Raw genomic sequence first — 12,383 nt, 5'->3', positions numbered from 1 at the left:
AGCTCAGGAGACGCGGAGACATATAAGGCTTTTATTGGCCATACCAGCCTGTCAGAAAGTTTGCCTCCACCATCTGCTTTGTTAGCACAGAATATGGGGATGGTTGCAGTCATGGTAGAAAAAAGCGAACGTTGAAGGCACACATTACTGTGACCTCTCGACATTTGGCCACCTGAGGAGATGACTTTCAGGGACAGCGCTGGGCACTCAGCTGCCCTGCCACGTCACTCCTCAGGTCAGTGAGAGTCTACCCCGCCCTGCTCCTCCCTGAAAGCTGATGCTACCATTGTATGTCCCTCAAGAGACAGTTTGCACATTTCCCCTCCCCTAGCCTTTGAATGCCCGTGCAGTCTCTGAAAACCGAGAATGGGTATCATGGCATCTGCCTTTTGAAAGATTGCAGCCTCAGTTAGATGCATTAAATTCTGATGTATCACTTTAAAAAAAAAATCTGTAGCCTAGCTTTAGAGTTAAATGAGCTCTAATTAGACATAAGCAGACAATGTAGTTAATGAGAGTTTTGCACTTCCCAGTCCTGCTAGATTATGATTTTGTTTTTATTTCTAGAAGGCAAAACAAAACAAAACAAAAACATAGGACACAAAGCTCCAACCAGCAGTGGGTCAGTGATCTGTTTCCTTGATCCGCTCTGTGAGGGCAGGAGAAGCTGAAAGACATTAGCATGCCCGTGAATACACAGGAAGGAATAGTCCTTACTAGGTTTTGACATTTCCCAGACATTGGCAGGCATCTACCTGCCAGGGAAGTTTGTAAAACACTGACGTTGAGTCACCTTTGACTCCATTCATTGTATTAGTTAGGTGAATATGGTTAAGAGAGATAAGTGAATTGGTGGTTCACCAACCTCTGTAAATGTACTCCCCCCCGTCCCCCCACCGCCAAGTGGCTTAGGTATCGTTTTCTTTTTTCAAACGAGCTTTGCATTATTACAGTTGCAATATATGTGCATTGTAGAAAATTAGAAATTCAGACAAGCAAACTGGTTTGTTCGAGTAACAGCTTCCTCTTCCAACCATCCGAAGATCACCACTGTTCAATCTTAGTGCATGAGTATATTTTTCAAATGAAGTCGCGGATGCCTGGAATGAAGGTTTGAAATCTGTCCACCACTGGTGAATGTGAACTTACTCCAGAGGCAGTGGCCCTCCATTTCCAGGGTAACGTTCAGAAAGCCTTCCTTCGGGAACATTTTCTGAGGAGTTCAGTCAAGCTTTAAAAGAAAAAATACTAAGCAGTTTCCCCAATGATGTGCCTGAATTAAGTTGCCATTATTCCAAGACACGTACAGTTTAGTTCTAATTCTTTTTATACAGAAAATCATTATCACCCCTTGAGTCAATCAGCTCAGTATTCAGAGGATTCTGGTCTCTGACCCCAGAAGGTACACTTGTTAGTCTCATACATCTTTCCCTACTTTTCCATTAACACTGTAACAGGAAAAAAATCAGATCCCCACTGCCAAACCTCACCTCTGACATGACAAAAAAATTGTTTCAGGGAGCAGGCACTGTCATGTATCTACAATGACAACTCAAGAGTCTTATCGTCAGCCAGATGGAAAACTAGAGGAACTGACGACAGTTCAGGAGCAGAACACGTTAATTTGGAACGTTGATCTGCCCCACCCCTCACCATACTATGAGATTCATACTGAAGGATGGCTTTGGTCATTGAATATGTTTGGGAATCAGATTTATCAGAAAACTAAAATCTCTATCCTTTTATGCATAGAATTTTTGAAGTCTTAACTCATAACTATTTTTTGAGGGACATCTTTATGAAATGTATATTTTCCTGACTCAGAAAACAAAACAGACTGTGCATGATTCTTGCATTCCTGAGTGACTCAAGGTCATCGTTACAGAACTTCAGTGATCCTATGATGCTGTGGGATGCTGACTTGGTCCAGCCATTAGACACCAGTAGGAGTTTATCCTCCCATCCTGAAAACTGGCTCTGCTGGTCACCACACTGGACGTGACCTCCATCCCCCCCGTCAATGTTTCTGCTCCCCTCTGCAGCTTCTGCAGCCCACAGCTCTTTACTTTCAGTTTCCTCTCCTCCTCTTCTCCCATTTACTCCTTCCTTCCATTGCTTTTCCTCTCTTCATTTGTTTAGGTTTGGCCCTGGAAAGTTTACCTTTTTAGCTAGAACCAGTGCCTAGAAATTTGTGGATGCCAGATGATTAGCTCCTCTGGCTTCCCTTTCCCTGTTAACCCTTCACCTTCCGGTTCAGCAGTCTTCCAAGTCTGTCTGGTCTTTATTCTTTATGTCAGGGGTGTCTCCTGGCTGCTTTAGGTCCCCTTTCTCCTCAGAGGCTGTCTGGATCATTAAGAGTTCACCAGTTAGCGTGACTTATTATCATCAGCTGTCCAGTTGGAGAATCCATTCCGCAGTCACCTGGCCTCAGTAAAGGGACCTGTGAGGCCCTCTGAGTGCCACATCTCCCATAATGTAGCTGAAAATAGTGGTCTGGAAATGTAAAACCTCCTTATTATACACCTAAGCTGTACTTGATAAAACAGTAATTTAATGATTTGCAGTAGGGGTTAACAACCTTTATCATTCCTTGGCACACATAGGGAGTGGCAACATTTGCACAGCACACTGAGCTAAACAGAGGGGCGTGCCCAGAGCCACTTGCCCACTGCCCCAAAGGCTGAGGGGCTCAATGTCTACCCCTATAACCTGTTCTTGGTGCCCTCTTGAGAAGCCTAACATAAAGAATTGTCCTGTTACCAAAGAAGCAGACCTCACTTGCAGGAGTGGAAAGAACTAATCACTGTGCATTATATGTGTACCAGAAAGTTCTCCATAATTTAGGAACATTATTTTGAGTACTAACAGGATTGCCTTAGGTTTAGAGATTAACAAAACAAAAAGCATGAAGTGTAAGAATAGCGTATGTATTTTGAATTTTCACTAATCTAGTACATCCTGTTGTAAGAGCTTTGTGTGGGTATCAGGGAAGAACTCCAGCCTCAGAAGAGTGGGGATCATATCCAGCCCTCAGCCTATTTTTGTTCAACCTGTGGATTAAAAATGGTTTTCACATTTTGGAAAGGTTGTTAAAGAAAAAATGCACAAAGAAGAATATGCGGTAGAGATCATATGTGACCCCAAAGCCTAAAATATTTACTCTCTGGCCCCCTATGGAAGAAGTTTGCCAACTCCTTATCATGGAAGATGGCAAGGGGAGCAAGACTCCAAAAAAGATCCAGAGGACATGAGTAAGCAGGCAGGAAGACTGGCTTGCCAAAACTCCATAGTTGCTGAAAGTTGACAATGAGACTCAGTGGATAAGAGCAAGAGAGTTTTTATTTACAGTACAGCAAACAGCAGGAGCATCACATGGTAGTGCCCGTTCCTCTGCCACTAAATATCACATGACATGATGGCTCCAGATGGCTCCCGTGCAGGCGCTTGTGCTGCAGCTGAGGAGTCCAGGACCACGGGCTCAGCACCATTTATAGCAAGTAGTGAACAAGCCAGGCCCTCCCTAGGGAGCTAATAGTCAGATGGGAGGCACTCTGTGTCACTCTGACCTACTTAATTGGCTGTGTGACTAGCTACAGAAACGGCTCGGTGTCAGAGGACAGTTAGGCTTTGCAGTTTGGCACACTCAGCAAGGAAGCGTACAGATGCTCGGGCCCATGGCAGACTGCCTTTCCCAACAATGGAGTGCCTGTTTCATCCTCACCACAATCCCGTGACGTAGATACTGTGATTATCCTATTTTACTGATGGAGGAACTGAGGCTCAGAGGAAAGAATGTAACAAAGTAACTTATCCAAGGTCAAAAATAACTTGCCCAAGGTTGCATAGCTCTAGGTGGTGAGCAGTGGTTTCACTCTGATCTGTCTGAATGAAGAGCCCAAACAACATATGATTGCCTTGTTTCATTCAGCAGGAAGCCAAGACCACAAGGACTAGACTTACATTATATACTTACATTATATACCTGGTAAAATAATCCATTGTTTTGCCTCTTCCTTTAATAACAATAATGCTGAGAGATGGCATTTTTACAATTCACAGGGCCTACCATGCATAACCCATTTGAAGATTTATGTACGTTTAGATGCCAGCAAAAGTTTGCCAAAAAATCTTCTTGGTGAAAAATGGATTTGGCTAGGCTTTACCTTTCCCAGTTGTTTTGAAAGGTTTCCATTGCAGCATGAAAGGCAAAACACAGATTTAATTACCCTTCTCCAGCTAATGTTCGAACTTCCTAATTATGCTAAAAGCATTAATTGCAGATATTACAGATAGCAGCTCACAATAAAATATTTCCTCATAATTTAACCAGGCCCACCAATTAAGCAAAGTCCCAGACATCTTCTTCCAAATCCTTTGCATGATACTCTTTCTGTTTCCACAAACAAGTAGCTGATTTGTATGTACAGTGTAGACGCATGTGCAAAGATCTACTGTGCGTGTGTGCCTAGGTGTAGAAACTAACATGAGCAGCAGAGGAGGTTGCTGGAAATGGGAATGCGAGCATCTGCACGTGAACTTCAATGACAATGTTAAGCCTGATGCTGGGTGTGAGTGAAGGGGGCAGGGCTGTTGTATATGACTTTTGGGTTGCCGGTCATTGAGACCTCTGAAATTGGTTAAGCAAAGAGGGAGAATTTAATGAAAGGAAGTGGTCTTTCTTATAATATCCAAAGGCAGAAAGTTCAGACAAGTCTCAGGCAAGCCCAGGAAATCTCTTGATAAGGAAGCCAGCCTGCTCTGCTCTCTGGAGTCACAGGTCCCACCCCCTCTCTGCTGCTCCGGGGCAGTGTCATGTCAGGCCAACAAGGTGGGCCCTAGAGACAGACTGCTGGACTCACATCCCTGCTCTGCCACTTCCAATAATCTCTTTGCCTCAGTTTTCTTGACTGTAAACACTTGAGTTTTGTTGAGTTCTATGAGAATTAAATGAGAAAGTGCCTGACCCATACCACATGCTTAATATTATTAGTGCCCCTTTTTCATGGTGACTTCATTCTTTCTCATCTACAAGTTGGCTTCCCCTTCTTCCTTGTGCACATGGGCAGTGCCCTCCCAATTTAAACATTAATTCGGACAGACTATCTAATGTCTCAGTCCCCAGTACACTTTGTTTCCTGGAAGAAGGATCTGTTGTCCCAGCTTGCATCAACCCCGGTCCAGTCAGCTGTGGTTGGAGGACAGGAGCCCCGCCTTTGGGTGTGATCACAAGGGCCTATTCCATTGTTAGTTCTTAGAAGAGAAGAGCATTTTCATGACACTTTTGCATCTACTATAAATATTCATAGTTATAAATGAGAGAGAGTGAATATTCTAGTTGTCCTATCTATAAACAGTAATTACATTAAGGAAAGGTGTGTATAAATCAAACTCTATTTTAAGTGGTATATGCGAGGATCATGAGTAAAATTATTTGTAAAAAACTCCTTTTAAATTTGAAATCATAGCTACACTAAGTATCTACTTTGTATATTAAAAGTTAAAGTATTTAAGCCAAGTTTTGTCAAGGTCAGCAGAGGAAATTGCCAGGTTTTAAAGTTTGCCACTCAATTAGCTTGATCACCTTTGAAGAGACTAAACTTGACAGATTTTGCATTGTTTGTAGTATCGTCTTACTGTTGATCACTAAGGACAGAATTCTGTTCTGTTTGAAAGGGATTAAAGTCAAACACAAAGAACTAAATCAGCACTAATATCACTTCCTCCAGGGACGTTAAGTGACCTTTGAGATATAAACAGATCATCAGTATCCTGACTCTGGTTTGAGCTGTGTTTATTTCATTAATTCAGAAAAGAATCCGTTTCTGTTCAATTCACCATGTACTGTGTGTCATGCAAGGCCCTATGCTAGGCTCTGTGAATGAAGCCAGGAGGGGTAAGATGTGCTCTGTTCCCTTGGGAAGCTCACCGTGGGAGAAATGGCCATGTAAGCAATGGTTGCATTCATACTGCTGAGGGAGAGACAACCATGTGTACAGTAGACACACTCACACTGCTTTGGGAGAGACGGCCATGTATACAGTGGACACATTCACACTGCTTTGGGAGAGACAGCCATGTATACAGTGGGCACACTCACACTGCTGTGGGAGAGACAGCCATGTATACAGTGGACACATTCACACTGCTTTGGGAGAGACAGCCATGTATACAGTGGACACACTCACACTGCTGTGGGAGAGACAGCCATGTATACAGTAGACACATTCACACTGCTGTGGGAAAGATGGCTGTGTATACAGCAGACACATTCACACTGCTGTGAGAAAGACAACCATTATTCAGTGAACTCTGTAACATGGAACCTTGCATATCATGGATGGTCAGTCAGTTCTTGTTGAATAAATGAACACATTGGTGCGTCAAAGCAGGAGGACGAAAGTGCTATTGGACAAGTACCAAATGTTATGAAAATATAAAAGAGAAAGAGTCATTCATCCACCAAAGAAATACTTCTTGTGTGCCTACTATGCGCCAGGCACTGTTCTAAGCATAAGCACATGGCTATTTCTTTGGGCTAGAAACTTTGAGAAGATGACATGAAAGAGTTGCATGTGTGCTGGGCCTTAAAGTTCAGATTCACAGGTTTAAATAGATATAAATGGGCCTGATCGAATTCCAAGAGAAGCTGGAAGTTCAGTTTGGCTGGAGATGACAGGTGTGGGATGAGGCAGGATGACTAAGATTACAAAGGTAGTACAAGCCAAAATCACTGAGGAAAGGGCCTTCCTCTAGTGCTGAAAGAGTAGCTTGGACTTAGTTTTGTAGACAGTGGGGAGCTGTTGAAACATTCAAAGAGAGAAGTCACATAAGCAGGCAATCCTTGAGGGGGATTTACCTGGAAATACTGTGTGGGATGGATTGGTGATGGTAGAGGTGGGGGCATCAGGGATGAGGCCTTCAGCAAAGGAGTGATCATGGGAATGTAGGGAAAACAATGAATAAAAGAAAGGTTGGAGGGTTAGAATCCATACCATACAGGAGGCATCATAAATATGAACTGTTGGAACTAGAAAACAGATCAGGTGAAAATAGTAAGAGACCAGGTGTCAAAGATGACTCCTGAGCTTTAAGCTTGCCTCATGAGGAGTTTGAGGGTACCACTGATGAAAATAGGGACCACAGTAGAAGGATGAGATTGACAGGGAAGATGAGAAGTGGAATTTTGGATGTACTGGGCTTGAGGTGAGAGCAGAGTATCCTTATGGAAATGTGAGCACATCCATTGACAGGGTTTTTAATTCAAGCAAGCAAGGCCTGGGACCCACTGCCATTGGTCCTGAAGGGAGTGACTTTCACCTGTGAGATAGTAATTTCATTGATATCTTCATCTACAAATCCAGTTTTCCCAGCTGGAAGGAGGAATAATTTTGCAACTGCAGTATAAATAGGGATTAGGGAGCTCCTCCAGAATACTGTTGGCCTCAGCACAACACAGATCTAGCCAGAGATGAAACTTAGATATGCAGGAACAGTAGAAGAAACAGCAAATGGACCTCAGGCTCTGTCTATGATCCGAGAGATAGGGACTTAGGACCATCCAGGGAAAGTCTTGGAAAGTCATAAGTTGCTACCAGCTGAGCTGGGAAGACATTCAAAATCACAGCAGAGAGTGGGAGCTTAGGATCAGAAGGTGGGAAGATAGCCAAAATAATGGGTGTTAACCAAGCATAGTAATTAGGATAATCAGATTAGTTTTGCCAAGTGGCAGGTTTTTTGCTTCTGTTCGCCTTTATAATATTTAGCACATAAATTCCAGTTTGAGGCCCTCTGGTGTTGTGAAGTTGCCACTCAATATTTGACAAAGATAATAGGTGAAGCCATCAGATTGGGTGACATTGTGAAGGGGAGCTCCTATATTTATGGAGTGGTAAGAGGAAATAAATATGGAGGAGACAGAGATAAGAGAAGGACCACAAAGATGCACTATTATGGAAGCAAAAGGAAGACACTTCACATCCAACTCTTCCAAAAGACCATGTAAAGAGAAATATATACTTTCCAACATCTGCGCAGCACTGTGCTAGGTGCAAAAGAAGTCAGACAATGTGGATTCTGCCCTTTGGGAGCACTTTTTCATGGGCATAAGGGGTATATGAAAATAGGGGGAGTAAACTGTGTTATCAGTTGCTAAAGCATATGGAACAGATTTCAGCTTCTGATCATGATAGAATAACAAAGACCAGGTTTTCCTTTATACCTTAAACAACTAAAAAGAAAAAGCAGACAAAATATGTGAATCAACAGTTTTTGGACATTGGACAACAGGTGGTAATCTCTAAGAGGAAGGAAACAAAAAAGATGAATCCTACAATTGCCTCAGCTTGATACGAGACAGAATTTCCAGGCTGGGTTGCAGAGAAGAGGAACTAGGAACTTAGGCAGAGTCAGGCAGTCTTCCTGAGTTGGAGAGAAAGAGTTGAGAATTTTAGGGGAAGATAAAACAATTAGAATTCCTGAGAGAGGGTACCAGAACTACACACAGAGAGAGCTCCAGAACCTGAAGAGGGTTCCTTTCTAGTCCTCATCTGAGTACTGATTAGTGCATGTTTGTGTGGAAACTTCCTGAAGTTGAGGAAAGAATCACCAGCAAGGATTTGACAGAAAAATTCCTGACACTCATTCAATACTGGAAATGGTGCCTGTTCCCAGCAGCCAGAGGAGAGAAACCTCATAATACAGGGGGGGTCAGGTTTAGTACACAGAAAGGTGTTACCTAAGTAAGGGGGCCAAATGAACCCTAGTCTAAAGGCTGCTGTGATCCCACCTAACAAATCTTAAACGCAAGCTGCGAAAGGATCAAAATGATTCCAAATAATTTAACCGTGTCCCAGAACAAAGTTCAAAAACAGTTAAAATAATGCAAAACAAAAGTTGTAACACTCAACAACATAAAAGGACATACTGTTAGGGCTGGCCCAGTGATGTAGTGGTTAAATTCACACACTCCATTTCAGCAGTCCAGAGTTCATTCAGATCCCAGGCACAGACCTATAGACCATTCATCAAGCCATGTTCTGGCTGTGTCCCAAATGCAAAATAGATGAAGATCAGCACAGATGTTTGCTCAGTGACAATCTTCCTCACCAAAAAAAAAAAAAAAAAAGGGCACACTGTCTATCACCTAATCAAAAATTATTAAGCATATAAAGAGGCAATAAAATACAACTCATAATGAGGAGAAGACGTAATGAATAGATCCAGAACTAGAAATGATACAGATGATAGAGTAATAGAAAAGAGCATTAAGATAATTATAATAAAGATACTCCATATGTTCAAGAAGATAGAGGGATAAAAATGAGCATTTTAAGGAGAGATGTGGAAGATTTTTAAAAGAGCCAAATCAAACCTATAGAGAAGAAAATTACAATGTCTAATATGAAAAATACACTGAATGGGACTAACAGAGCCTAGACATAACGTAACGTAAATTAGTAAATTTGAAGATGAGGCAATAGAAATTTTCTAAAGTAAGACGCTAAAAAAAAAGACGTAAAAAATAAATGGAAAAAGCAGCAATGAGTTGTGGGACAACTTCAAGTGGCCTAATATACATGTTCTCAAAGGAAAGGGTGAATACAGAAAAAATATTTGAAGACCTTATTGCTGAAATTTTTCCAAATTTAACGAAAACTATAAACTTAGAAATCCAAGTCCAACAAGTACCAAACAAAAGAAACATGGAGCTAGAGACTTGCTTCTATTGGATGGAATCCAGCGAGTGCTGAGATGTCACTTCCAAGATTAAGTTATACAAGACTGTGACTTCCATCTCTGTTTCTTCTTGCTTCCCCACTCGGATGAAACAATCAACCACGTTGGATGCTGCACTATAGAGAAGCGCATGTGGCGAAGAACTGAGGGTGGCCTCTAGCCAACAGCCATGGAGAAATTGAAGTCTTCAGTCCAAAAGCCCCCCAAGACCTGAGTCCTACCAATCACCATAGGAATGAACGTAGCAGGAGATCCTTCCCCAGTTGAGCCTTGAGCTGACGGAAGCTCTGGACACCTTGACTGCAGCTTTGTGAGAAATCTGGAGATAGAGGACCCAGCTAAACCACACTCTTATTTCTGACCCACAGAGAAAGTGAAATAATACATGTTTTAAGCTACCCAGTTCCGTGGTAATTTGTTATGCAGGAATATAGAACTAAGACACCAGGAGAAGGGAAATGGAATATATATGGGGATAAACTTATAATACTTTTTCCCTTATTTTTTTCATATCTTTACAAGATAATTGAGTGTTTAAGGCAAAAATAATATATAACAAGTGAAGAAGTGAAATGCATGACATCTTTGGATTTGTGGTGACAGGAAGTGGATCTGTGGCTGTCTGGGAACAGGGCTGGGTGTGCAGAAGAGTGGGATGACAACAGGGCACGAGGAGACTTGGGGGTAATGGATATGTTCATCCCCTTGATTATGGTGATAGTTTCATAGGAGTATACATATGTCAAATCTCTTCAGCTTTGTACACTTTAAATATGTGCTGTTTATTGTACGTTAATTATACATTATTTGCTCAAAAAAGATATAAATAAAGAATAGGGAACAGATAATAAAAGTTTAGAGAAGGGAAAATCAGTGTGGGTTGTAGTTATTACAAAAGGCTTCACAGAGGACAGAAGACCTAGCAATAGAGTTGGGCTTTGGTAAAATGGTAGAAGAAAGGTGGGGAGGGACCTACGGCAGAGGGCAGAGCACCAGCGAGACCAGGAAGCAGGCATGGTACAGTGTGGAGGGCAAGGCTGAGCTGGTGCCCAACACTGAGCAATGTGCCTTTAGAAGAAAACAGTCTTCCTCAACCTTTCAAGGGTAATTTCTTCCTGAAAACTTCCATAAAGGCAAATTCCTATGTCTAAAACATAATTACTATTAATTTCAGGAGATGTTGATGCTTCCTGAGCCCTGAAATTAAGCCACTTATACTAAAACAACACCAAATCCCCTTAAAATGGACACTGTCACTTCAGTAGACAGCACTGGCTATCATGGCATGGACTTCCAAGGCAATTTCCCTTCCTTAATTACTCTGTATATGGCTGAACCTCGTCATTCAGCTCATTTATGGCTATTGCATACTATACATTTAAACTTTTACTGTCCTTTTTTAGTCCACAAAAGACAAAATAAATCAATAAAAGTAATGCAAATGGTGCATAAGATTGTCACTGCGATAGACTTGCAAACCAAAAACACTGGGAAGATGACCTCATAAGGGCTCCTGTTTCCTGGTGCTCAGCTCCCTGGGAGGTCCACAGCATCTAAAGCAGTTCTCATAAATGTGAAGACAGGCATCATCATCAGCCAAAGCAGATAGTACCTGAAACTCCTTTCAAATTTAAATTCTTGTAAACCAAAAGGGCAACATTGGAGTATAACTACAATGGGAAATGAGCTTAGAGAAGAGTCAATAAGACCAGGTTAAGGGAGGGTTTCATTATCAGATTAAGGAGTTTGGACTTATTGGGAGGTTTATGATATCTGGAAAAGGGGAGTGATATGAGGAAAGATGTCTTGAAGATTAATCTAGAAGCCATCTACAGAGCAGAGTAAGATAAGGGAAGAATAAAGTGGGAATGCTATGTAAGATGCCATCATGGAGTAGACTGCGGAGGATGTGATAAGATTGTAAGTAAAGACAATGGCAATACAATACAAAGCACATTGAATAATCATAATTAATATTTATTGAGTGCTTCTTATGTGCCTGGCACTGTGCTAAGTGCTTGCATGTATATGCATTTACTGTATATTTCCTAGGGGATGTAGACTATTATTATCCCTATTTTGCATTTGAGAAAACTGAGGCACCAGAGATGGAATAACTTACCCATGCTCACAGAGCTACTAGGAGCAGTCAGGGTTTGAACAGGGCAATCCCCTTCAGAGTTCCACCTATGCTCTGCAGACCCCCAAGTCTTCACCGTGTGTGGGCCCCGTGATAGGTACTGAGGGTGGCATTAAATGAGCACAGGCCAAAAGAGATCCTGAGTGCATTCGCCTCTCTCCATCTCCAGGGCCACTACCTTAGTCCAGCACAGCATCTTCTCTTCTCTGAAACAGCCTCCAGCTGCTTTCCCCGGCTCCAGGCTCACCAGCCTCCAATCAGTTCTCCATCTTCCAAAAACCTGAAGCTGATCACATCAGCCCTCTGTTCAAAATCTCTGGGATGAAGTCCACAGCCCATGCATGTCTTAGAAGGCCATGCCTGAGCTTCTCCCTGAGGATTTCCTCAGCCTTGTCTCTCGCTCCTGCCCGTTTTGCATTCCAGGTTCCAGACATAAGACTTCCTGCTCTCTCATTTCTGGGATTTTGTGCATGATGTTCTTTCAGTTTAAAATGCTGCTCCCCCTTCT

At 42.2% G+C, this 12,383-nt stretch overlaps 1 protein-coding gene across 1 annotated transcript in view; it reads left to right on the top strand.

Moving 5' to 3' along the window:
- Positions 1-12,383, top strand: part of PARM1 (prostate androgen-regulated mucin-like protein 1) — a 107,708-nt gene that overhangs the window by 33,763 nt on the left and 61,562 nt on the right. The gene's annotated exons all lie outside the window — the stretch shown is intronic.

This window comes from Equus asinus, chromosome 3 (assembly GCF_041296235.1).
Source record: "Equus asinus isolate D_3611 breed Donkey chromosome 3, EquAss-T2T_v2, whole genome shotgun sequence".
Taxonomy (NCBI): domain Eukaryota; kingdom Metazoa; phylum Chordata; class Mammalia; order Perissodactyla; family Equidae; genus Equus; species Equus asinus.
The sequence above is the reverse complement of the archived record's forward strand: the minus strand, read 5'-3'. Positions and strand labels throughout refer to the sequence as shown.